At 40.7% G+C, this 27,329-nt stretch overlaps 1 long non-coding RNA gene across 3 annotated transcripts in view; it reads right to left on the bottom strand.

The window, feature by feature from the left end:
• LOC122561930 (uncharacterized) overlaps nucleotides 1–27,329 on the bottom strand; it is a 259,730-nt gene that overhangs the window by 76,790 nt on the left and 155,611 nt on the right. The gene's annotated exons all lie outside the window — the stretch shown is intronic.

The raw sequence follows: 27,329 nt of genomic DNA, 5'->3' as shown, positions 1-27,329 counted from the left end.
GCAGCCTGACCAGTTTTGCAAGTACATCACTGAGCTGATTAGAAAAGCCCCCTTGGCTCATTGAATTTGTGCTAGGTTAGAAATAAAAGTGAATCTAAAATAGGATAAATTTAAAAAGATATATAGATCAGTCTCTGAGCCATTGGTGAAGAGAGAAGAGTGGGACATTGATAGTCAAGCAAACGATTTTGAGATTCTTGGCTTTGCAGGTTGATTGAAATCCTTTTCTCCAGCTTCCTTTGATTGATGTGTTAGTTAGCTGGCTTCTAGAGCTCAGAGTAGGAAATATCTTTACCTGCAATTCTGGGGTGATTAGAGGTTCTTTGACTGCAACCTTCCCAGCATACTCACAATTGAACCCAGACTAGTACACGTGAGTACTCAGTTCACTAGCACACCTTGTTCCATTAGTATACGAAGGATTTAACTGGCTGTTAATTCACATTCTTGTGTATTCTTGAAAGGGGAAGACCCAAAACATTCCTTTTGCCCAGAGATCTGTCTTTTCTCCCATCACCTTTACAACCTGTGACAACTTCCAGCAGATTACGGGTGAGTTTGGAATGCACTTCAAACTTGTTAGAAACTTCCATGACACCTCATTTGATGTGGAGAAAGTGGGTACTGCAGATGCTGGAGATCAGAATTGAAGAGTGTGTTGCTGGAAAAGCACAGCCGGTCAGGAGCATCTGAGGAGCAGGAGAATTGACGTTTCAAGCATAAGCTCTTGAAATGTTGAGTCTCCTGTTCCTCAGGTGCTTACCTGCCGGTAACTTCTTCAATTACCTCGCTCCCATTAAATATTTCAATGAACAGTTTGGCATTAAAAGGAGCAGATGCTTGGATGGCCCACTTGGGGACTTTCAGCTTGTTGTGAACCTGTGCAGTTTAGAAGGGACATGATAGCGCTCCACTATCCATAGACATTCTTGGCATCCCTTGTTTAAGAAAAGGTTGATTTTTAATAAAAGATATTTTACCTAAAATATGTATTATTTATTGATTCAACTTCATTTTTCAGAAGATTCAAACATTCTCTTAACCATGGCTGTCTCACTCTCCAAAGATGTGGCCTGACCTGATCAGTATTTCCAGCATTCTCTGTTTATTCTTCAAATCTCCAGCATCTGTGGTATTTTGTTATTGTGCTGAGCATTCTCCTTTCTCATGCATCACTTTGTGCTTTTTTTTACATATATTTATGTGCAAGTTGTAAGATGAAAAGCAGGCCATTCTAACTATACTGGCACTTTCCCTCCACATTGAGGTGTGGTTCCCAATCCATGACTCTACTTAATGCTTTTGGTCTGAATTTTACAGCAACTTCTCAATGCCTGGATTAAATGAGGATCCTGAGTCCCACATAGAGTCATATCATTTTTTCAGACACCCAGTTTAGAGGTTTCAGATCTCTTTGTACTAAGGTCTGTTTAGTGACCTTTCAAAAGTGTGGTTCCTCTGAGCTGGACCAAATTGTCATAATGTGTAGGCTGACATTGAAACAATAACAGAAATCGATGGTTCCATGCACAGGCTCATGTAAATCAAGTATGGCCGAGAAATGGGACTTTATCCTTATCACCACACAGTACTTTACAATAGTTCTTTCAGTCCTGGCACTTTAACTTCTGACTGTTCAATTCCAGATCATATGAAATAGAGCTCAATGAGAATGATTTAATTCTCTGGGTCTTTTCTTCATTCAATACTTCTGTCACGCTGATGATAAATTAATCTCACAGTAATTATAGCCAGCAAGTTTGTCTGTTAATGGTCATGTGCGTACAGAATTCTGATTGAAAATCACAAGATCGAAAATGTTCACCGTAAATCTGGTCATTGCTAATTACTCAAACATACCCTAGTTTCCAACAAGCAGAACAGTTAATCAGAAGCATCACTGCCAATCCTCAATGAGCTGATTCCTCAGACATTTTATATACTGTTTAAATAATAAAAATGCAGTTTAATTTTGTGTGCATACAGTCAAAGCAATGGAATAACTAAAATTGGCAGAGATAGGGAAATGAGCACAACATCTGATTATCTTAATCTCATTGCACAGAAATAAAATTCATTTAACTTTGCATATGTGAAAGTATAATTTATTATTCTAAGTCATGCTTATATTGAAAAGACACCACATCCAACAAAGTCCAAGCAAATTTCAGTTACGTTACCAAACAAAGTGGCAGTCATAATAATGAGCTGATATACATGGAACAGATGTACAGGAACAGCCGCCATACAGTGCCTGTACATCAGAATTAATTAAAAACTTAAAGGGCTAAGAAGATGTGGCAAGCTCCGGCTAAAATGATACATCCAGTATGGAAGCAAATGCTAAAAGATATCTGATTAAAGAGAGCCGAGTTTAAAAAAAAGTCCTCTCAGTTTGCTGCTATTATTTCTTGCTGATTAACTCTTCAGCTTCTTTCTCTTCAATCCAGGGTAGAATGATCAGAAAGCACAAAGTAACTGAGTTCCCTCATGCCCTAGTAAATATGAGAAGGTTTTCGACTTTCCCATAACCATTTGCAAAGTTCTGTTCTATTTTGTAGATACTGATGACACACTGAGAACGAGGAAAGAGGTTCTTCCGAGAGAGTATGAGGCACAAAATTGAAAAGCAGAACCTCAAAGGTTAAAAAGTACTTGGATGAGTATTCAAGCTATGGGCCAAGTGCTGGAAAGCGGGACTAGTGTAGACTTTAGAGTAGTTTTGTTGATGAAGACTTGATTGGCTGAAGGACATCTTTTGTACTGTATGATGCTATGAAAGTTAGAATCTCTAGATTATCATCTGAATTATGTAAAAATTTTACAGGGTGCATAAAATAAGGGAGATGAAAATGTGACTCAAAGATTGGCATGGGAGAAAGTGGGTTCCTCTTCATGAGCCACTTGCTCTGGTACTGTGGAAAGGGAGGACTGTAAATTAGATTACTTACAGTGTGGAAACAGGCCCTTCGGCCCAACAAGTCCATACTGACCCGCCAAAGCACACCCATCCAGACTGATTCCCCTACATTTACCGCTGCACCTAACATTATGGGCAATTTAGCGTGGCCAATTCACCTAACCTGCACATTTTTGGACTGTGGGAGGAAACCAGAGCATCCAGAGGAAACCCACGCAGACACAGGGAGAATGTGCAAACTCCACACAGTCAGTCACCTGAGGCAGGAATTGAACCCGGGTCTCTGGTGCTGTGAGGCAGCAGTGCTAACCACTGTGCCAACGTGCCGTGCTGTACTGCTAGGATTGTCTACACTGGAACTATGCTGTGCCCAGTGTTCATGGAAAGCACATAATTAGAGAATTAAAGAGGGTTTTAAGTAGAGTGATACAACACAGACTTTTCAGTCCAACCAGTCTATGCCAACCATGTTCCCCAACTAAACTAGACCCCCCTGCCTACATTTGACCCATCTCCCTCCAAACATTTCCTATTCGTGTACTTATTCAAATGTCTTTTAAATGTTGTAACTGTGCCTGCATACAGAGGAACCTCGATTATCCGAACGAGATGGGCCGGCACTATTTCAATCAGATACTTATTTATTCGGATAATCGATTCTAGCTGAAACAAGGGAAGCCATACTGATCTAATGCTGTGCTCTACCAGAGAAGTTGTTTAAATCTATAATTTGTATGAGCCTGCAATTTAAACAAACTAATCTTTGCAGATTAGTTCTGCAAATTACAGGTTAAAATGAGAAGAAATAAACCCTTACCATAATCAGCTTTACCCCACTCAGGACAGGTCCCTTTGATTTTCAAACTTTGCTATTTACTTGAAGTGTATTTGTCACATCAACTACTAGCACATGCTACAGAGGTTATGTTGACATAGTTTAGTGATATGCTTATTTCCTTGACTTTTCAATGGCTGCCACATTGATAAGCTGCCTGCCTCTTCCTTTGCACAAAGACTGGCATTATGACTGAGTATGAAAGACCTTACACACTAAAAAGCAATGTGAAGATGATAGGCCGGCAAGCTTCAAGTGACCCATGGTGAATGAGTGCTCAGAAAGCAAGCCAAGAAGGTGCATCCTGTGCAGCTGCATAAGATAGGGGTGCGTCCCTGTGTGTGAAGCGACCTGGCAGAAGTGTGCAAGTCAAAGGTGTCCCTGAACTCCAAAGCAAAGTGGTGGATGGATGAATTGGTGTGAGAATTGGTTCAAGTGCAAGTTTAAGATGCCGTGAGACCAGAGGTTTGCCGAAGCTGTTTAGTGTGGGTGGAGAGTCGAGGAGGGAAGTGTGCATGGAGGTTGCAGGAATGTTGCGAAGAAGCAGTTCATAGAGTCATAGAGATGTACAGCATGGAAACAGACCCTTTGGTCCGACCCGTCCATGCCGACCAGATATCTCAACCCAATCTAGTCCCACCTGTCAGCACCCGGCCCACATCCCTCCAAACCCTTCCTATTCATATACCCATCCAAATGCCTTTTAAATGGTGCAATTGTACCAGCCTCCAACACTTCCTCTGACAGCTCATTCCATACACATACCACCCTCTGTGTGAAAAAGTTGCACTTAAGTCTCTTTTATATCTTTCTCCTCTCATCCAAACTAATTTTGTAAACCTCTATAAGGTCTCCCCTCAACCTCCGACATTCCAGGGAAAACAGCCCCAGTCTGTTCAGCCTCTCCCTATAGCTCAAATCCTCCAACCCTGGCAATATCCTTGTAAATCTTTTCTGAACCCTTTCAAGTTTCACAACATCTTTCCAATAGGAAGGAGACCAGAATTGCACGCAATATTCCAACAGTGGCCTAACCAATATCCTGTTCAGCCCGAACATGACCTCTCAACTCCTGTACTCAATACTCTGACCAATAAAAGAGAGCATACCAAACATCTTCTTCATTATCCTATCTACCTGTGACTCCACTTTCAATGAGCTATGAACCTGCACTCCAAGGTCTCTTTGTTCAGCAACACACCTGAGGACCTTACCATTAAGTGTATAAGTCTTGCTAAGAATTGCTCTCCCAAAATGCAGCACCTCGCATCTATCTAAATTAAACTCCATCTGCCACTTCTCAGTCCATTGAATCATTTGATCAAGATCCCATTGTAATCTGAGGTAACCTTCTTCGATGCCCACTACACCTCCAATTTTGGTGTCATCTGCAAACTTACTAACTATACCACTTGTGCTCACATCCAAATCATTTATAATAATGATGAAAAGAAATGGACCCAGCATCGATCCATGTGGCACTCCAGTGGTCACAGACCTCCAGTCTGAAAAACCACCCTCCACCACCACCCTCTGTCTTCTACCAGCAGTTCTGTATCCAAATGGTTAGTTCTCCATGTATCCCATGAGGGCTAACCTTGCTAACCAGTCTCCCATGGGAACCTTATCAAACGCCTTACTGAAGTCCATATAGATCACGTCTACCACTCTGCTCTCATCAATCCTCTTTGTTACTTCTTCAAAAAACTCAATCAAGTTTGTGAGACATGTTTTCCCATACACAAAGCCATGTTGACTATCCCTAATCAGTCCTTGCCTTTCCAAATACATGTACATCCTGTCCCTCAGCATTTCCCCCAACAACTTGCCCACCACCGAAGTCAGGCTCACTGGTCTATATTTCCCTGGCTTCTCCTTACCACCCTTCTTAAACAGTGGCACCATATTAGCCAACCTCCAGTCTTCTGCCACCTCACCTGTGACTATCAATGATACAAATGCAAAATACTGATGCAAAATACTCGTTTAGTACCTCCCCCATTTTCTGTGGCTCCACACAAAGGCCGCTTTGCTGATCTTTGAGGGGCCCTATTCTCTCCCTAGTTACCCCTTTGTCCTTAATGTATTTGTAAAAGCCCTTTGGATTCTCCTTGACTCTATTTGCCAAAGCTATTTCATGTCCCTACCTGCCCTGACTGTTTGACTCTCTTCTGTTCTCAACTGTACCAGTCTCAGATTGATCTCTTTCCTCACTATCTCCCTGGGTCCCAACCCCACCTTACTAGTTTAAATCCCCCCAAGCAGCTCTCGCAAATTTCCCTGCCAGTGTATTAGTTCCCTTCCAATTTAGGTGCAATCCGTCCTTCTTGTACAGGTCACTTCTACCCCAAAAGAGATTCCAATGATCCAAAAATGTGAAACCTTCTCCCATACACCAGCTCCTCAGCCGTGCATTCATCTGCTCTATTCTCCTCTTCCTGCCCTCACTAGCTCCTAGCACTGGGAGTAATCCAGATATTACTACTCTCGAGGACCTCCTTTTTAAATTCCAGCCTTTCTCTCTGTAATCACCCTTGAGAATCTCAACCTTTTCCCTTCTTATGTCATTGGTTCCAATGTGGACAATGACCTCTTGCTGTCCCCTCTCCCCCCTGAGAACATTCTGCACCCTCTCTGAGAAATCCTTGATCCTGGCACCAGGGAAGCAACACACCATTTTGATTTTTCGCTACTGGCCACAGAAACGTCTGTCTGTACCTCGGACTAGCGAATCCCCTAACACAATTGATCTCTTGGAACCCACATACCCCTCATTGCATTAGAGCCAGTCTCAATTCCAGAAACTTTGCTGCTCGTGGTACATTCCCCTGAGAATCCATCGCCCCCTACATTTTCCAAAACAGCACACTTGTTTGAAATGGGTATAGCCACAGAAGACTCCCGCACTAGGTGTCTACCTCTCTTACCTTTGCTAGAGTTAACCCATCCATGTGACTGTATCTGAGACTTTCCTCCCTTCCTTTCACTGCCATCCATCACATACTGTTACTGTTGCAAATTCCTCATTTCTTCGAACTGTCTCTCCAACCGATCCATTCGATCTGATAAGATTCGCAACCAACAGCATTTATTGCAGATATAATCCACAGTAACCCTGAAACTCTTTGCAAAATGGCCAGGAAAAGCTTCTAGTGAGCCACTCTGCTTTACATGTTGGCCAGTCACTGTCTCGATGGAGGTGAGGAGAGTTGGGAGTAGCGCATAAGTAAGGCAAGTTGAGGCTTTAATGAGATGTACATGCATGGAAATCTCAAAATTATCACTTAGTGGCAAGAATCTGTTTTTGCCATTTAAAATGCAAGGGGAAAATCGGGAAATCTTTTCTTGACAGTGAGAATCTAATATTTTCATTCGCACTGTATTTTCCCACCTTTCTTGTGCTGCTTACACCACATTAGGGAGGAGACAAATTGTTTTAATCAATAACATGATGAAAAATAAAGTTAATGTGCTGCAGAGGTGATGGGCTAGGTGGTCTCTTTATGTGCCATTGATGCTCAATAGTTCCTCAGGTGTGAAACAGAGAAAAGATGGATTAAATCCTTTGCCAAGCTCACACATTTTATCGATTTCTACACCCTTTTGCAGAGTTTTAAAGTATTTACAGTGGAGTTATTTCAACGTAAGAGGATAACTGAACATTTTTCCCTTCCACCCACTGACTTGCACAAGTTCACACTGCTCTTTAAGACTGGATAATTTACAAATGTTTAATAAAAAAAAACCTTCACCCTAATAAAAAAACATTTTTGATCTTCCTGTATTACGCGAAATATTTTCCTTACTTCTCTTCTCTTGCCATTAACCCAAGTTCTGACCTACACAAACTGGTATAAAGTCATCATTTAAATTACTTGGTGTTAACACAACTTGAGTAGTTGTTTACTGCTGTTCTTGGCTGTCTTGATACTAAACCTTCCCATTATTTTCATATTCTTCAACATTCCAGTGTAATCAAAGATGGATTTTGTGTGAACTTCAACTCTGCCTGTTCATGTTGATCACAAGGTGATTGAGATAAACTGCTTTCTCCATCTGCTTTAATTTGCCATATAATTTCAGAAATGTCTTGTTTATCACCTTTCTCTTTAAAAATAAATTCAGACAACTTTCTGCCCAGGTCATTTAACCCAGCTCATTGCAAGTGTGCACACTGATCTGTTCTGATCAACTTAATAGCTGCCAACCACCCCTTCCTGTCTAATACCTGCAGCTGGGCTGCTGTGAGATATCCTGGCACTCAGTGTCTGACTTAACTCACTCCCAGAGGATAAAGTTTAGTTCCTAGAAAATAACACAGAGAGTTTGTTGTCCCAAGTCCTTAACCCTTCATCTCTTTTCCACTCCTATTAATCTAGTTCTTGATGATTAAGTTTCATCAGTTCATCATATCCAAAATATGTAACGTGGCAATAGTTTTGTCAGTAAGATTGTATTACAGCTTTGAGCATCTTATTTGAAGTGTTTCTTTTTAAAGGTGGAAATTGTAGGATATTTAAATGACCTAAAATTAAATAGGAACAGAAGTCATCTACATTGCCTCTTGAGCCCATTTTGTCTTCAGTATGATTATGGCCAAACTGTGACTTAACTCCACGTATGCCACATAACCCTATATCCCTTAATAGCATTGAATAACAAAAACCTATTGGTCTTAAATTTAAATTTAACAATTGACTAACAAGCTATCAATTGCTGTTTGTAGAAAAGTGTTCCCAATTTCTATGACCCTTTTGCTTGAAGAAATGGTTCTGAATTTCAACCTTGCGAGGTCTGGCTCTAATTTTCAGACTATGCCCCCTAGCCCTGGGCTCCCAAACTAGCGGAAATAGTTTCTCTCAACCTATTTTATCTGTTTCCTTGATATCTTGAAAACTTCGATCAAATCACTCCTCAATTTTCAACATTCCAGGGAATACAACTTCAGTTGTTGCATGGCTGCTGCTAACACATTAGTTTTAGTCATTTGCCATGACTTTATTTTCTTTTGCAAGCTTTCACGAAAATTCTGTCTGTACCATTTCTTTCTGCGACGTGATGGAGATGTGCTGTGATTTCTTTGTTGCAAGTGATGACAATCTTGGAGAATGACATTTAGATGATATTCCCTGTCTGAAGCAGCTCATTATGGAACCATTTAACAAAATGGATGGTCGATAAATATTAGAATGAACTTATATCCTCACCGTAGTTAACTATCTATTCGATAAAAAGCTATTCCAGGAATAATGGGGTTTCCTGGTTCTGTGAAGTAATCTATGTAATCAAGCAAGATTTCATTTAGGTCAATCTATTACATCTATTGAGTATCATCTTTGTTTAACTGGTATCAGTCAAAGGAACTCAAATCATCATCCAAAATTTGAAAATAAAATCTGAGGTAGGATTCTAGTGCATCATCAAGTGAGTGTTGTAAATGTGGGGTAAGTTAACACCCAAGCAACACTTGACAATATACAACAGAAAGCATTATGACTTTTAAGGGAAATACAGCAAAAAAAAATTGAAGCCAAGGAAGATATGGAGTAATGGGTAGATGGTGTTTTACTCAATGCTTTAGACCAGAGGAGGCTAATGTTTTCTCGTGGGATGGGGACGCCTTTCAATTTTCTCTTCATTGTGGAGCCAGTGAGAAAATTGTAGAAAGGTAATGAGTGCCTCAACAATAAATCATCAAGAAATTCAAAATCATTCAAAAACAAAAAAAAATGATAATTTAAATAAATGATTGACAGAAATAACCATTTAAAATGCCAAACAGCAAAACTTAACATTAAAACTAAATTTTGCCTGTTGGTTACAAAGCAGAGCTAGAGATTGAAGAAGAATTTGCTCCAATCCATGATCACTGGGGAATGGAGTGGTGACTGGGGCAGAGTTAAGGAGTTAGATTGCATGGAATCTTTCATCTCCCATAAAAGGCTGATTATTACCAAAAATTAGCTGTCACCCTTGGTAAGTTTTCAGCTTCTCTCCCTAAAGCTCAGTGAGTTTTATCTCACTATCATTCCAAATTCACCCCCTTAACAATGCACTCCGCCCCTCTGCCCACTCGCTCTATTCTTACACTTGCTGTTGGCAGAAATTCTCGCTATTGCTGGGAAATCCCAGGAGCCCTACCACGAGGGCCATCTTTGAACTCCAGCTGTATACTCGGTCAAGCAATGGCTGCTGGGACTTGCCTTTTACGGCTAAACTACTGAGACAGCAAGAGACAAAGCAACACTTCTCAAGGATGCAGGTGACATAGCTGATATTTCCTTACACGTGCAATGACACATTCCTACCCAATCACTGTGTGAGCACCAAGCCACACAGCTCTCTTATTCTTTGCTACATCCCGTCTTGCAACCAAATCAGCGATACTCTTTCCCCAATGTTCACTAAAGTCCAGCATTATTCTGTCCGGGAGCATCACATAGGAGAAAACCTTGAAATGCTTCAAAAGCAAAGACAAATGGAGAATGAGCAAACAGAAGTTACTTTTGCCTTTCTGAACAGATATAAACACCAACAATGTTCTAGTCAATGAAAGATCACTGCACCCAGGTCTCATCTCCTGAATCTGGTGTCAATTAATTCCTGCCTGGCTTGTTGTGCCCCATGCTGCTACATTTTAGCATGTAGAAAGTGATGCTGTTCCTGCTGAATGCCCTCCTACTTGGAAAACTTCTCCTGCTCTCCCAGATCATCTGCCTCCATCACATTCCCTCTTTGTCTGCTCCAGTTGTGCAGAGCACAGTGTGCCAGGATGATACAGCACTCCCTGTCCTGATTGTATCATAAATCCCAGACTGATCAAGGCAACAGAACCTTATCTTCCAGAAAGAAAGAGAATACTCAGAAATTCAGTAGGTCTGGCAGCAGCAGAGATAACATTTTGAGTCGCATGACCTTCCTTGAACTGAAAGGTGGAGGAAAATGTCTTTTTTTAATGTATATTTTTGACAGAGGAGGGGGCCCAGTGCAAAAGTCAAAGTGGCTATTAATAATGGAGAAACAAAATGTCAAATGAGTGTCAATTAAGGTGTGAAAGGAAGAGAAAGATTCCTTTCTATTAAGTACAAAGTAACAAGACACAAAAAATACAAGGCTGTCCGGGGTGGTGCGTGTGGCAATGTTAGAAAAATGAAGGTCAGGCATACTGCTGCCAATTACTGAAGCTATTGAATTCAGTATTGAGACCCTGAAGCTGTAAAGTGCCAAAGTGGAAAATGAACCCCATCTTCAGCACACCTATCAGTTGCTTGATGGATCTAGTCAAATCGTAGGCAGCATTGTATCTATCCTCTTTGCATAATGGAATCACCAATCATGGCCATAGACAGTATTCCTTGTCCCCCATTTAACCTACCGCGAATCCTCTTGCAAGGATGCCTTCCTTGAAGAAGCTCTCTTCCTCCCTCTACAGAAGAAGGGCTTATGTCCGAAATGTCAATTCTCCTGCTCCTTGGATGCTGCCTGACCTGCTGCGCTTTTCCAGCAACACATTTTTCAGCTCTGATCTCCAGCATCTGCAGTCCTCATTTTCCCCTCATTAACCATCCTTGTAAGTCCTCTGAACCCTTAAACCCAGCTGCAATCGGAGATTCTTGAGGACATAGGCAATTCTCAGGGATCCACAAGCAGACTTCTAAGATGTGGGACTGATGGTCACAGATGGATATCACATTGCTGGAATGAAAGCTTTTTCTTCTGTCGAACTCAGATGTATCGTGTAATGGTGCTCTGAAATGTGACATAGGTCTGCACTAAAGGAAAACCAGCTACACTAGCAAAGCTTACAGCCCAGTGGGCAACACTGGTCTCATCATGGGGAAACAAAATAAAGCAGTGTGATCTGGCATTAATGGTATCAATAAGAGCCTTGATATGTTTGCAGGTTAAGGATTGAAAGGTCCCACAGAGGTCCCCAGTGGATCCTTGGAAGTAGCCAGTCATATAAAAATTCAATGTAGCTTTCACCTTAACTATGATACCCACCCACTCCTTCACATTGCAGGTCCCACTCCAGTAACTGGCATAGCTCTGTGACAGAGTCCAGAACATCCACAGCCTGTTTGACACTGCACCTCACTATCCAGAATATCATTCCCGATGAACAGTTTATGCTCAAAATGTTGATTCTACGCTTCTTGGATGCTGCCTGACTGGCTCTGCTTTCCAGCACCACATTCTCGACTCTCTGGAATAAGTAGATCAATAGACTCTAGGTCTTCTGTTACTGTTAAGACTAGGATTTGTTTCCCATCCCTAATTACCCCTGAACTGAGTGGCTTGGTATATCCTGTGCATCTTGAGAAGCCCTTCAGCTGTGATCTCTTCATAAGGGGGCTGTTCAGCATCAGGTGGAGCTTGTGGCTGGTTCGAAGTTTGCTAGCTTATTAGATCCTCTTTCATTTCTCTGCATTTTCATTACATTGCAGCATCAACAAAGATAACTCCTGCTGTGGCTCCATTCATTACTTATGCTTGTAATGAATCTGGGTGGAGAAGATAAAAAAGCAGAACTGGCCCTTTGTGATGAGGGAAGGCAACATTTCCAATGCATCCTGCTATGATTGCAGATGGCTTCATCTTGAACAGTGCAAGTGCATGAGTGATGCAATTGGCACCTTGGAGAGGCTCCTGTCAGTCAGAAAGTAGCCCACATATTGCGACAGGAAAACTCTGGGCTGAACCCTTTTGTTCATTTAGCTGAGTCCACTTGGGTTGTGTAACATATTGGGGAGGGTTTTTCACTTTGAGGCCTAATGAGTTTCTTGCTGTATATCATCAAAATGCAACATTAATTATCTACTCCACCCCATGACATCCATCCAGTCTGATTCTGGCCTTGTCTTGCCATACGCCATTCCCAGAACAACTCAATGTTCAGTCAATGTCCGCTGAAAGTCTTCAGTGCCTCTGGATGGGCACTGGTTTTCCAAAGCTGACCTGCTGATGGACAGACAGAACCTGAACATGGCAGAGAAGATGAAGATGGCACCGCAATTCACTGACAGGGCCTTAGATGTCTTGGTTGATGGGATGGTGTAAAGGAGAGGAGTTCACCTCCCTGAGAGAGAAAGAGAGAGAGAGAGAGACTGTGCCACCAGATCCTGCCAGCTGCTCTGGGGTAACCAGCAAACAGTACTGTAAGAAGATCAATGACCTTCTGCACTCCACCAGGATAAGGGTCACACTCTGTTACCTCACACTCATTCCACCTTTGTTACTGCATACACCACTTACTGAGGTTCATGCGCTACCACTCTCACTATTGCCCACAACATCTTCCCTCACTCAGCGCCCCCCACAAACACCCGCACCACCAACCCTCATGCCCCCTGAGCTGCCTCCTCACTCCACAGACCTGTCACCAACTTTTAAACCATGTACATCAGCTCTAACAGATGTGCCACCCACTTTCATCTGACTCAATCACTCCGTTTCTCACACTACGGAGAAGACATTCTAAAGCAGGGCACGGCAAGGCCATACAGATGTGGGGGTGCCTGAGATTCAGGTGCTTAATGCCCATGGGGAGGGAATCCTGGATCTTACACCAGAAAACTGGGACCAGTCCTGCAGTGGTTCAGAGACATCTGTGTCCTGCCAGCCAAGTAAGTATCACTGTTTATTCCACTGCAATTCTCACATTAACCCCACTGTCACTCTTGGTCATTCCACACCGCCAGCCGCAACCCCTCTCGTGTCTTACGTTACAACTAGCATCACCACAGAGTATACTTGTTTATCCCAAAGGCCACCACGTGATTTTCTGAAGCTGACATTATTGAGGTGTTGGCTAAGCTGTCTCCTGCAGCCCCCATCAGCTCAGATCCTAACATCTCAGTGGGCTTAGAGAGAGTGGAACTTAATCTGGTGAGCACTTCACTGCAACACACTCCACAGACTCCCTGACCAGAATCACCCTGAGCAAATGTCTGACTGTGGCCTATCCCCTGGACTGATATTGGAGGTTGCCGTTGAGTGACTGTCCTAGAGTTCCTTGACAGACAGGTGCCTCTGGAGGTATCAGTGAGGTTCACTCCTCTTGACTTTGAAATTTGTCTGCCTGCTTGTTGTACATGCAATGTGTTTGTCACATTGACACACAGAGTATGTGTGCAATTGACGTTGCATGTTATTGTATTGGAAGATGCAAATACCCTTGATGAAGACATGCAAGGCAAGCTGCAAGTATGAATGCACTAATTGGCATGTCATGGTAAGATAAGGCATGGTTGATCTGAGCATGCAGGTGGGCACTAAGTGAATGAGCCTTGTCCATTCCTTGAGCTGAGTTCCTTGTACACAAAGTGTCTCCACTGCAGCATTTCTATACTGGTAGCTGATATGCCTTGCAATACAATCTGTACTTTCCAAGCGGCCTATCAGTGTATCGAAGAAGTGCCATGATGGTTGTGAATAATTGGCAGTTGTCGAGCATCAATATCCGTGGGTGAGAGGTGTATGTGGCTGGTCCCATGGAATATGGCTGGGCTGCAGTTTGGTTGAAGGCAGTATGGAGATTGTTCAAAACAAGCAGAGAGCTGACTTTAGGAACAAATTACTGCAGATGCTGGAATCTTCACTGAAAACAACAAATGCTGGTGATTACAGCGAGTCAGACAGCATCTATGGAGAGGTAGCAAGCTAACATTTTCAGTCTAGATGAAACTTCAGCTCTGATGAAGTGTCATCTAGGCTCAAAATGTTAGATTGCTCTCTCTCCATCGATGTTGTCTGACCCGCTGAAATCTCCAGAATTTGTTGTTTTCAGAGAGTTGGCTTTCCTAAGTACCTGCTCTGCTCTCCATGCGAATTATTCTGACATCTATTGAGCTATTGTATTTGAGATCTGTGCTTAAACCCAATTTTGTTTTGAGACATTGAGCTCTATGTAGCATCAACTATCACTGAATATCACTGCAGTTATATACTGGGCAGTTTTTGCTTTGGGTGCAATCAGTAAAGTGAGAACAAATTGTACTTGAGATTCTATCTATTTTTAAGATGAATTATGGTTCAAAATTTTTAATACATTTTTTTGCATAATCTTCCTGAAGCAGTGCAATCTGGCATTATTTTAGAATAGTTTCCTTGCATTAGTGAAAACATTCATGTTATATTTAAGAATTGGAATCTGTGCAGTTTTATTACTACAAGTAGAAATTAGATGAAACATATGAAACAATCAAGCCACCCAACCATTTACTATCTTCATTAGAGCATGATAATCAGTTTCTTTTGAAAGTTATCTAGTTCTGCCTTAGCACCAAAAACGCAAGGTCCTCAGTGAAGGACGACAAAGGGACAAAGTTAGTGGAAACTTGACATAATAATCTGAGGGCACAATTTCCAGCATGCTGCTTTTGAAATCATTGCAACAAAGTATGTGAACTGAATTGTTTTTGAAACCCCTCTTACATTGTTAAAAATCACACAACACCAAGTTATTGACCAACAGGTTTATTTGGAAGCACTAGCTTTTGGAGTGCTGCTCCTTTACCAGGTGATTGTGGAGTATAAGATGCCCACAATCACCTGATGAAGGAGCAGCGCTTCGAAAGCCAGTGCTTCCAAATAAACCTGTTGGACAATAACCTGGTGTTGTGTGATTTTTAACTTTGTACACCCTAGTCCCGGCACCTCTAAATCCTCTTATATTGGTTTGTTTATTCAGATGAAAGGCAGAATTAATTTTAGCCATTTAGTCCATGAATAGATTGGATTATATTTAAAACTGAGACCTCACATCTGAGATTGATACCTATAATTTTAGGAGAGAAGAGATCATCATCAGCTTCTTGACCTATGCTGTCATTCAATTAGAGCATAGTTGAGTGCATCTCAATCCCACCTGCCCATTTTGGTTCCATAATCCTTAATACCATTGTCTACCACTGGTCTATCAATCGCAGTTTTCTATTATTTTATTGTGTGCAGGCAAAAACATCATGAAGTTCAATCAATCTCAGGGATTTAAAAAAAAATTTAGGGATCCAAAGTGATTTTGACTTAGGATTGAAGATCTACTCCCTTAAAAGCTAAATCCAAATTATATATTTCTCACATCCAGAGCATGCCACACTGCTTCCCCATGAGGTCAGGGACATAATCAGCTTGAGAATTCTGCCAAAACATATGTTGCAAAGTGGAAAGTATTGTTCAGTGATGCTCAGGCCGTAATGGAACTGCATCCATTATGACAGGAGTTTGGGGATTGTACTCCTTCTGAAAATTTCAGTAAAGTTCAATGATCCCATGTTGTTGTGTGGGAAACCAAACTGAAAGTAAGAGCTATGACCACAGTAATATTGTGCTGAGCCGTTGTGGAGCCGTTGTGGAGTGCAGGATCAGTCAATTCACCCTGTTCTTTCAACAATGTATGAGTTAATTCAAAGTTATGTATGTGCTGCAGGCTCAAATCACTAACTAAATACTCTTTTAAATTGCACATTTAAGTACTAAATATCCACTGCACCTCTCCAAATAGACAAAATCATGCAATATAGACTCTAATGCTATAAATTTCCAATAGAGCATTTCATAAGGTATTATCAACATCCTCCAATTGAGTAGAAAATTCAGCCCTTAATTTAACCCTATAATCCTTAAAGAGTCATTGAGAGAACTGACTTGGAAAGCATTATTAAAAGGTTAATTTGTAACAGAAGGAGGAATGTACCGCTGGGCTGCAGAAACAATGTTCAAAGAGGGAATTTTATTCAGCAATGTGAGGTGCTGAAAGCATGGCAGAGATCCCATTCTGACCAAATGAAGTGTGGAACTCTACATCCTAAATCTCAACGGAAGCAGCAATGTCTGGCCATAGTCAGTGCTACTTCCATAGGATTGAATAGCAGCCTAAAACACTGAGATTTAGAGGTATTTACCTTACTCCTAAGCTCCACACACCAGCACAGATGTTCCTTGTGGAGCTGTGGTTACCGGCGGAAACTGGAAAGGACACACATGCGGCAGCCTAGTAGGCCCTAACTAGACGCGTGGAGCCTAACATGCTTGTTCATTAGGCTCGGACAGACAGGCTCCCTTTCACCTCTCTGTGTTTATACAAAGAGTAAGTTATCCCACCTCTGAAAATGAAAGCGGGCTGCTCCGACCACAGCCTAATAAAAACCTGCCGTGAGGCACTGCTGCCAAGAAAAGCCAACCTGGAACTCATTTAAGAAATGATCAGTAACAAGAACATAGTTACCTATAAAACTATAGATAACACCACAAGTAATGTTAACCGGAGTCTCTATGTAGCATGGACCACTTTATTTATATTCTGGGAACCGATATATAGCAAAACATATTCATCCCTATCGCAATTTCTGCTCTCTTGTGGTTGAGCGATTCAAAGAATAGCATACATTGCATACAAAACTTTATGCAACCACATCTACAAATTCCAAGATCTGTGTTAATGGAAATTTTAATGTTTGCTCAAATGATTGGGTGTAATCAAAAGTAGGAGGAGAAATTCTAAAGGTTGTCATTACATAATTACAGTAAGTAATTTGTTTAATTGTCGTGAATAAAGTGCCTTTTCACTTAATTATGAGGGTTTTCCATGTGAACCCTGCTAATGCTACACCTTTTATGGTTCTAGTGTTGACACAGCTCCTGAATAAAATGCCATGTAAATGTACGAAGAGTATGTAGTCTGGATTTAGATCAGCACAGAAAGCCATGTCTCCTGTCTGGGAATTTTACTTTGGTTTTAATCTGGAAGCAGGCCAGCATGTGTGTGGACCTGGAGTGACTTCACAGTCTGTCGCCATGCGCATATGCAGGCAATAGGAGATGGTAATGTGGCACCACAGCGCCAGCGCCACCCCCCCACCCCTCATGTGCTTGTGAGGCTCAAGCTTCTGTGCTTGTGGTCAGTTGCATGAGTAAATAGTGTTGACCACAGACCTGAAGTGGGAGTTAATCTACTTTGCAAAATCAGCGTGCCTTACATTCTATTGGGCACCAAACGTACCTCGGCCAAAGCAAAGGGGACAGAAAAGGGAGTGATCCAACTGCGGAGGCTGCATCAGATTATGAGTCAGAATTGCAGTGAAATAACATAGTAATGGTAATAGCATCTGCAGTACTACTCAGAATAGATTGCTCCAAAGGGGTACATAACCAATTTCAATGACCTGAATGACTTGAGTGACAGTCATACATACTTGATCAAACGACAGTAGGGCAGCCTGAAGGTTGGCACGGTAGGCCTTTAGGTTTTTGAAGACAAGAATTCAAACTCATAGTAGCACCAGGTTCATCATTATTGTGACCTCTCCTCTTCCATAATGCTAATTTGCTCATCAAGCAAGTCAGTATTCTCCAGAATTGGTTAACCATTCTGCCCTTAATTGCAAATAGCAAGATCATTTTTCTCAAGTAGAAGATACCACCTGGTTATTAATTTAAGTAGTTTGTGGGCTTGGTAATATTTAAATGAATTGAAGAAATAACTCTCTCATTCAGACCGAAGGAGTTTTGAGGACAGAACATGAACAGAAAAATTTCACACTTCGGTGAGTCATTAACCCTGATGAAAGCTCACAATACTCAAAATAGTTACTTTTTTCAAAGAAGTCAGATTTAATTAGTTATGCAGCTTGACTTTTTATCCTCAGCAAACAAAGCCACCTGTACCGGCTTTGCTCTCGTCAAAACCACAAAAAGAATCTGTTACAATGAATCAATAACAAATAGTGGTTGTGTGAACTTATTTACCTTGAACACTCATTGTTATAACTGCTATTTTTCACGCATACATCAATATCATATTAACACAAAGGTTTTGTATTACTGTAGCAGCAATTATTTAGTGTAACATTAAATGGTTCATTCATTTTAATCTTCTTTACTTCATCTCTCAGCCAGGTTAGATCAATCAGTTCCTGTTCTAGGCCACAAGTTGGAAGATCTATGAAGGTAGGGCAATCAGTCTCAAAATATTACAAGAGAAGAATAAAGAAGCATATTGAACATTAACCAGCCATCAGTTGTCAGTGGCATTGATCGCAATGTAAACAATAATTTAAAGTCTGTTTTAACCTTTTCTCAGAGATGTTAGGCATTGGACATTTCAATGATTTTTGCATGTCATAGAATTTCATAATGTAGGATTCAGACTTTCAGAAGCTAAAATCAGGAAAATCCATCTTTACATTCAGCAAGTTTTTTTTTGTCCTAACTTCTATTTACCCTTTTAGCGATGCTTGATTCAGCCTATTTGTGTAAGGAACAAAATGAACATTTTAAACCTGAAACTAAAATGGAATAAAAGAATGATCTTAATTCTCTACTTTATATCTAGGAGGAAGTTCTACTTTTAATAATCAATTATATGTTGTGTCAAATACTACAAGTACTTTTTTTACATTGATGGAACTGAGAAGAACCTTCAGAAATATATTTTTCCCCGAGTTCCTTGTTGGTTAGCTACAATGTGATAGTGTGAAATGTTGACATAACAATTTATAATGGCAACTAACTATATAATCACACATTGAAAAAATTGTGACAGCAGAAAATCAGGTTTGTGGATATTGAAATGAAATGCAATGTCTTTCAAGCTGTTGAGCAGCTATTCAATATAAACATTCACCAAATTTTAGCTCATCTCTTTTTTTTTATTAGTAATGCTTCTGGGACTATCACTGCTCCAGCACTCCAATTTATAGGTCAGAGAACTGTATTTCATTAGTAAAATGAAAGATGCAATAAATCTAGCTAGCTTTCACCACAATTCAGGAATACATGGCTAAAGAAACAAAGATTTTATATGAACAAAAACTGAAAATGCAATATTTTGACAGTGCTGCCCAGTGATTGGAAACTCAGCATTCTCAAGTTAGTTTAACTCGCATACATAGTCTACTCATAAATCCTACCATTACTTTCTAACTCCAAGATTCAAGGGTTTGTTTTTGAAATGTATTCTGTCAGTGGAGATCATGCTCAAAGGGGGTTTGGCAAGGAAATATTATGGCATTAATTTTGAATTTATGCAACAAGGAAAATACAATGGTGAATGTCTCATCCATTTTTATATCTGTCCTAATATTCATCTCTCTTAATTTATGTTGATACTCAACCTGTTTAACTGCATTTTGAACATACTTTTATTGACCAGCAGTTCCAGGAGTGGCACTGAGCGTCTGGCTCAGAGACATAGATGCTACCCACTGCACCACAAGACCTTCATGTTCTAAATAAAGAGGTGGAATTATTTTAACAATTGAATTTAATGCAAGCACACAATGTGTTGGAGGTATCTCTTCTGCTTGGACCCATATTTTAGATTTTATTTGCACAGGATGGAGGTTCTAAGATGAATCGCTATTTTCATCTGTGCCATTGTGTAAAGATAGATGGGTGACTTTTCTCCTCACAGACAAAATAGGAAATCTGAATGAAGACAAGTCTAAAAAACTCTCACAATCCAGTTAGACACAGTCATTGATAGTAGATCGAGACTAATTTGGCCAGAATATCAGCCCTGGTGAAAGACAATGAACCTGAAGCATTAACTTTGTTTCTCTCTGCACACAAACTGCTGGACCAGCTGAATTTTGCCCTTTCTCTTTGTTTTTATTTGAAGTCTTGACATTACATATGACGGATAAAAAGTGGGCTTCACAAACAGTGAAGGACAAACGCAAAGTGGATAAACATCCTCAAAAAAAATCACTTTGCTTAATATTACTATATCATGTGAATCAACAGTTTCACTTTGTGAAATGAATAATGACAAATTAAATCAGATGAATATTAGGATAGATATAAAAATGAGCCAGACATTCACCATTGTATTTCTTTCATTGCACAATTTCAAAATTAATGCCATAATATTTCCTTGCCAAACTCCTCTTTGAGCATGGGCTCCACTGATGGAATACTTTTCAAAAGCAAACTCTTAGATCTTGGAGTTAGGAAACTGTGTTGATCAATTGACAATTGTGCATTGACAATTGGCCTGTTCAGTCACATGAAAACCCATGACATAAACTACTGACACTGAGTAGATGTCATCCTACAATGAAGTGACAACTATCACCACTACCACAGATGTCTGGCATCCATGGCATTGGTAAATTTATTCTACAATAATAAATATTTTCTACAATAACCACAGCTCATTGATTGATCCAAAAGATCAGAATCTTTTTCCCCTCCTTGAATCATCTATCTGAAGACAGTTCTGACCAATAGCACTGCAGCAAGCAGGCATGCTCTAAACCTGCCCTCAAACTAATCAGGGTCAAACGCTGTGCTTTTGGCTCAAAACTGGTTCACACCAGTTGACCAGCCAATTAAGTCATCACAGGTTCCAAAGACTCTGAGTTGCTATGGCACCTTATAGTTTTACATATTATTTGTAGTCCAGTTCATGATGAGACATGGTCCAATTTCTTTCCATTACAATCCCCCCCCCACACACACTTTTACTGCCTAGCTTTGATGTATATTGGAAGGATTGACAAGTTTACACTCAACCCATTTAACTGCATTTTGAATATGCCTTTTTCGACCAGTAGTTCCAGGGAGCACATGCGGCAGCACATCCCACTAGGTAGTGATATCAAGAGTGTAGGGTTCAAGTCCTTTTCTTTCCTTCTCTGTTGCTATTCTGCATCATTTGAAAGGCATTCAGATTCAACGGCTGACACACCTTGATGGACCAGCTGACGTCATTTTGAATTATTGGCAGCAAGCCCCTCTCAGTCATTAAGGTCAATGACTCCATGCTTCAAGATGACTTTTGCAGGGTCTTTGAAGCATTTTCCATGTCCTCCCATGAAATGCTGGCTATTTGAGAGTTCAGAAAGCAGGATCTGGCAGACTTTTTGGCCGTCTGTCGAGCAAGTCATAGCAGATTTTTGTTGGAGTATTGTCTGCTCATTTCATGAAGGACGTTAATATTTGTTCAGTCTTCCAATGAAATCAGGAGGCCTTGGTAATGATCCTACTTGTGGAATGTCTCTCGCATTCTCTTGTGCCAGTGATACACAATTCAGATCATCACAGCATGGTAATGTCAACTGCTTTGTACACTAGAACGTTTGTTGACTTGTGAAGGTTTTGCTGTCAAACACTCACTGCTGTAGTTTTGTTGAAGGCTGGGCTGGAATAGCCGATCTGGTGTTTACTCTCTATGTTTCTGGTTAAAAATCACACAACAGTAGGTTATAGCTCAACAGGTTTAATTGGAAGCACACTAGCTTTCGGAGCGACGCTCCTTCATCAGGTGATATCAGGTCACTATCACCTGATGAAGGAGTGTCGCTCCGAAAGCTAGTGTGCTTCCAATTAAACCTGTTGGACTATAACCTGGTGTTGTGTGATTTTTAACTTTGTACACCCCAGTCCAACACCGGTATCTCCAAATTATGTTTCTGGTGGCCTTCTGAGAGAGGTGGTTGCCAAGGTATGGAAAGAGGCAGAAGCGGTTACTGCAGATGCTGGAGATTAGAGTCAAGATTAGAGTGGTGCTAGAAAAGCACAGCAGGTCAGGCAGCTTCCGAGGAGCAGGAAAATCAACCTTTTGGGCAAAAGATGGAGGGCTTTCCTGCTCCTCGGATGCTGCCAGACCTACTGTGCTTTTCCAGCACCACTCTAATCTTGAAAGTATGGAAATATTCCAGAATATTCCAGAATCTCTTTGTTAACATATAATGGGAGGGGGGGAGGGTGTGTGGAGTTGACCACGTGTGTGTTGATATGAGTTTCATTTTGACAACATTCAAAGGCAGGCTAAGTTTCTTGCATGCAGAATTGAATGATCTAGAGTGGTTTGTAAGTGTGTTGCTGACTGAACCTTGACACTACAATCGTCCACAAATGATCATGTAGTCTACGATAGTCAAGTTAGTTTTGGCATGGACATGACTGAAGTTAAAGGGTTTTGGATCTAGGCAGTGTTCAATATTGACACCAGAGGTGTTAGTTAATCTTTTAAGAGGTGAATATCTACTGTCAAATAGATCATAAATAGCATGAGAATGATCACACAGTGATGTTTGACAGTGGTTCACTGAAGATGAAGGTTTAGAGCCTCCTATTTTAGACAGTGGTAGCAATTATTGAAGCAATTGCAGAAACGTGATGAAAGTTTGATGGAATGAGACATGACAGAATTTGTGCCTCAGTGTTATAGTTCTATCTTGGGCCTGTCATAGTTTCAAGCACAGTTTGTCACTGCTGAGGTGAGTCATGCATAGAAACTGTGACATCTTTTCGATAGGTGAGGTGAGGGAATTCAAAACTTCTCTTCATTTCTCAAGTAGTATCACTACTGTACAGTAGAAATATTCAGTAACACAGGAGATCTCTGAAAGCTTTGCCATGAAGCGACTTAATCAAGAACAAGGGTAGTTCGTGCCTTCATTCATGACTCAGACAGATTTATTTTGTTTTGTCGTCTTATATTTATATTTTTTCCTTTGCACTCAAAGTATCAACATTCTGGAACAATGAGTTTTAAAATTAATTTGTATTTTTGCTTCAGTATTCACCTGTTTAAAAAAAAGGACATGAGACAAGGGCACTGCTGGCCAGACCAGCATTTATTGTCCATTCCTAATTGCCCAGAGGGCAGTTAAGAGTCAACTATATTGCTGTGGCTTGGGAGTCACATGTAGGCTAGACCAAGTAAGGATGGCAGTTTCCTTTCCTAAAAGATATTAGTAAACAAATGGGTTTTTCCAACAATCGGCAATGGATTCATGGTCATCGTTGGACTCTTGTTTCTAGAATTTTATTGAATTCAAATTCCACCATCCACTGTGATGGAATTCGAACCTCAGTTCCCAGAACATTATCTAGGTCTCTGGATTAACAGTACAATGATAAAACCGCTGGTTCGTCACTCTATCCCCAAATTCAAAGTTGGGCAGGTACTTACATTCAATGTGGGGAGGAGCAAGTACATATGTTGACAAACAAAGAATAATGTAGACAATTAAGTACTTGTTCATATTTCAACAATATTTCAAGCATCTTCAGTTCTATCATCAATGACCATTCCTCCATCATAAGGTCAGAATTGGGGATATTTGCCAATGTTTGCAGAATGTTCAGCATCATTTGTGACTACTAAGATACTAAAGCAGTCCATGTTCAAATGCAACAAGATCTGGACAATATCCAGGCTTGACAGACATGTAGCAACTAACATTCAAAACATACAAATGCCAGGCACTGACCATCTCCAGGACACAATCTTACCACAACCCCTTGATATTCAATGAAACTCAACTGGACTCACCACATGAACGCAATAGCTACAAAAGTCGGTCAGAGTCTAGTAATATTGCAGTGAGTAATTCACCTCCTGGCTCCTCAAAGACTGTCCTTCATTTGCAAGGCACAAGTCGGGAATTTAATGGAATATTCCCCACTTGCCTGGATGGAGATCCTACAACACTCAAGAAGCTTGACACCATCAAAGACAAAGTAGTCCACTTGATTGGTACCACATCCAAAAGTATCCACTCCCTCCATCACTGATGCTCAGAAACAGACACTTTGGTCTAACTCGTCCATGTCAAACAAGATCACCAAACTAAACTAGAACCTGTTTTTGCCCTATACCCCTCTAAACCTATCCTATTGATGTACCAATGTCTTTAAAATGTTATAACTGTACCTGTATCTGCTACTTCCTCGAGCAGTTCATTCCAAGTACAAGCCACCCTCTGCGTGAAACATTTACTCCTCAGGTCCCTTTTAAATCTTTCTTCTGTCACCTTAAAAATATGCCCTCTGGTTTTGAACACACTTACGTTAAGGAAAAGACCTTTGATATTCACCTTATGTATGCCCCTCGTGATCTTATAAACCTTGGTAATGTTTATAACCCTCTATCATGTTTATAAACCTCAACCTCCTACACTCCAGTGAGAAAAGTCCCAGCCTATCCAGCCTCTCCTCATAAATCAAACCGTCCACTCTCAGCAACATCCTGCTACATCTTTCCTGAACCCTCTCTGATTTAATCATATCTATCCTCTAGCAGAATAAAACTGTACATACTAATCCACAGTGCCCTCACCAATGTTGTGTACAACTGCAACTGACGTCCCAACTTCGGTACTCAATGGTCTGAACAATGAAGGCAAGCATGCTAACCACCTTCTTAACAACCTTGTCTACCTGTGACACAACTCTCAAAGAACTGTATACATGAGTCCCAGGTCTCTCTGTTCAACAACACTACCCAGGGACCTACCATTAACTGTATGAGTCCTGTCCTTGTTCATCTTATTAAAATGCAACATTTTGCATTTATCCAAATTAAGTGCCATCTGCCACTCTTCAGCCCATTGGCCTTAATGACCAAGATCCGTTTGTAATCTGAAACAACCTTCTTCACTGTCAACTATACCACCAATTTTGTGTCATGCACAAATTTACTAATTGTGCTTCCTAAATTCTCATCCAATTTGTTTATATAAACAACAAACAACTGCGGACCCAGTACCGAACCCTGCAGAACACCACTGGTCACAGGCTTCCAGTCTTAAAATCAACCTTCTACCATTTTCTCTGTCTCTTACTGTCAAGTCAATTTTGTATCTAATTGACAAGCTCTCCCTGAATCCCATTTGATCTAACTTTACAAACTAGTCTACCATGTACATTATGAAATATCTATAAGATGCACTGCAGAAATTAACCAAAGGCTCCTTTGACAGTACATTGCAAACCCATGACCACTTCCATCTCGAAGGACAAGGGCAGCAGATACATGGGAACATCCACTGTCGTGATTGTAATGAGGTCTTCCAGGTTGACCTCATAGAATATGAGTTCCCTGGTTGGGGATCCGCAATCAGGGAGTCCTGGCTGACAGATATAAAATCAGGTTCTGTTCACTCTGAGGCCTGGCTCTGAGGTAGCTGGATCAGCATCAGGGACTCTCCACATGTAAATAAGGGGTAATGGGATACTGGCCTCTGTGGAGTTATCTCAACCACGACCTGCAATGTCCACTCCAAGCCATTCATCATCCTGACTGCAGAATATATTGCTGTTCCTTCAGTGTTGCTGGATCAAAATCCTAGAATTCCCTCCTTAAGGGCATTGTTAATCTCCCTACAGCAATTACACTGCAGCAATTCAAGATGATAGTTGCCCATATTGCAACATCACTTTCTCAAGGGCAAAAAGGAACATGCTTGCCAGTCAGCACAAATCATAAGTGAATATAAAATGTTAAGGTGACCATGTAAAGGAGACACAAAGCAAATGCAAATATGAAAAAATTTTGATCATGCTACACACACGCACACGCAACAATCTGTCTCTGTAGAATATATTGTAGAGCAACAAGTTTGAAAATACTCATCTACTGGCAACAAGATAAAAAGTTGGGAACAATTAGAATGGAAAACAAAACAGATTTAAAGCCCAATTGTGTAGTTCGATTTGTGTTGCTTATCTCTACGGGAGTAATTTTGTTGGAATTTATTTCTGCCTGTTCCATATGGAATGCAAGGCAGATGTGAAATAAATAATACATATAATTTTGAGAGAACCAATGTAATTACTATTTGGTTACAGTATATTTCTATGAGGTTTAATATTATAGTTACCCATAGTTTTCAGTATGTACAAGAATGTAAGGGGTAGGAGCAGGTGAGGTCATTTAGCCCCCTTAACCTGCTCCAGCAATCAACAAGATATTGGCTGATGTGGCCTGAACTGCACACCCCTGTCTGTCCCTTATAAGTATGACTCCTTGACAAAAATCTGTCTACAGTAAATGTATACAATCTGTATGTGGTAAGATTCCCCATGCTTGACACATGGACATAGTCAAATGATATAATCACCCACAATTTGAAACATATATAATTAAATGATATAATTATCTATGGTTTCAAATTTTTGATATAGTACAAAGCTATAATTTGCCAAGTAATCATGAAAAAGTCAAATTATGTAAAGAAGGACTAAGATTCAAAATTAGATAAGGAAGATAGAGAGTAGTTGCTTTTTGAAATGGAAGGAAGGATGTAATGGCATCCCCCAAGAGTCAGTATCAGAACCACTTCTCTTTTTTTCTTTACATGGAAAAGTAGCACAGATTAAGAAAGAAAGTTGCAGCAATTGGAAAGATGGAGACTGAAGAAATGGGCAAACACATGGTAGAAGAACATTAACTCAGAAAGATGTGAGGTGGCATGAGAAACTTAGGAACTTACCTATGGAACTCTTTGAAGGTGATAGGACAAGTGGATAAAGCATATAGGCAACACAACAGCTCCCAGACTATCCAGCAGGGAGTCTTAAGATGTGATGGTCGCTGATGACTTTTACATTGTTGGAATGGAATCCTTTTCTGTTTATGAATTCAGCAGCATTATGACATGACACTCTCAATGTGACGTGTGTACAGTCTGCAATGCCCGGTACTATAAAGCAGTCTGCCTGGGGCTGCAGCACTGACTTGGACATGGGCAATTGAGATGAAGCAGTGTCATTGGGCACAAACTACACCACTAACAGTCTCAATGCGTTTGGGGTCTTGGGCTTTGAGATCCCGCAGAA

The sequence above is a fragment of the Chiloscyllium plagiosum genome, unplaced genomic scaffold, assembly GCF_037043375.1.
Source record: "Chiloscyllium plagiosum isolate Xiang-an unplaced genomic scaffold, Cpla_swu_hap1 HiC_scaffold_25, whole genome shotgun sequence".
NCBI classification, from domain to species: Eukaryota; Metazoa; Chordata; class Chondrichthyes; order Orectolobiformes; family Hemiscylliidae; genus Chiloscyllium; species Chiloscyllium plagiosum.
The sequence above is the reverse complement of the archived record's forward strand: the minus strand, read 5'-3'. Positions and strand labels throughout refer to the sequence as shown.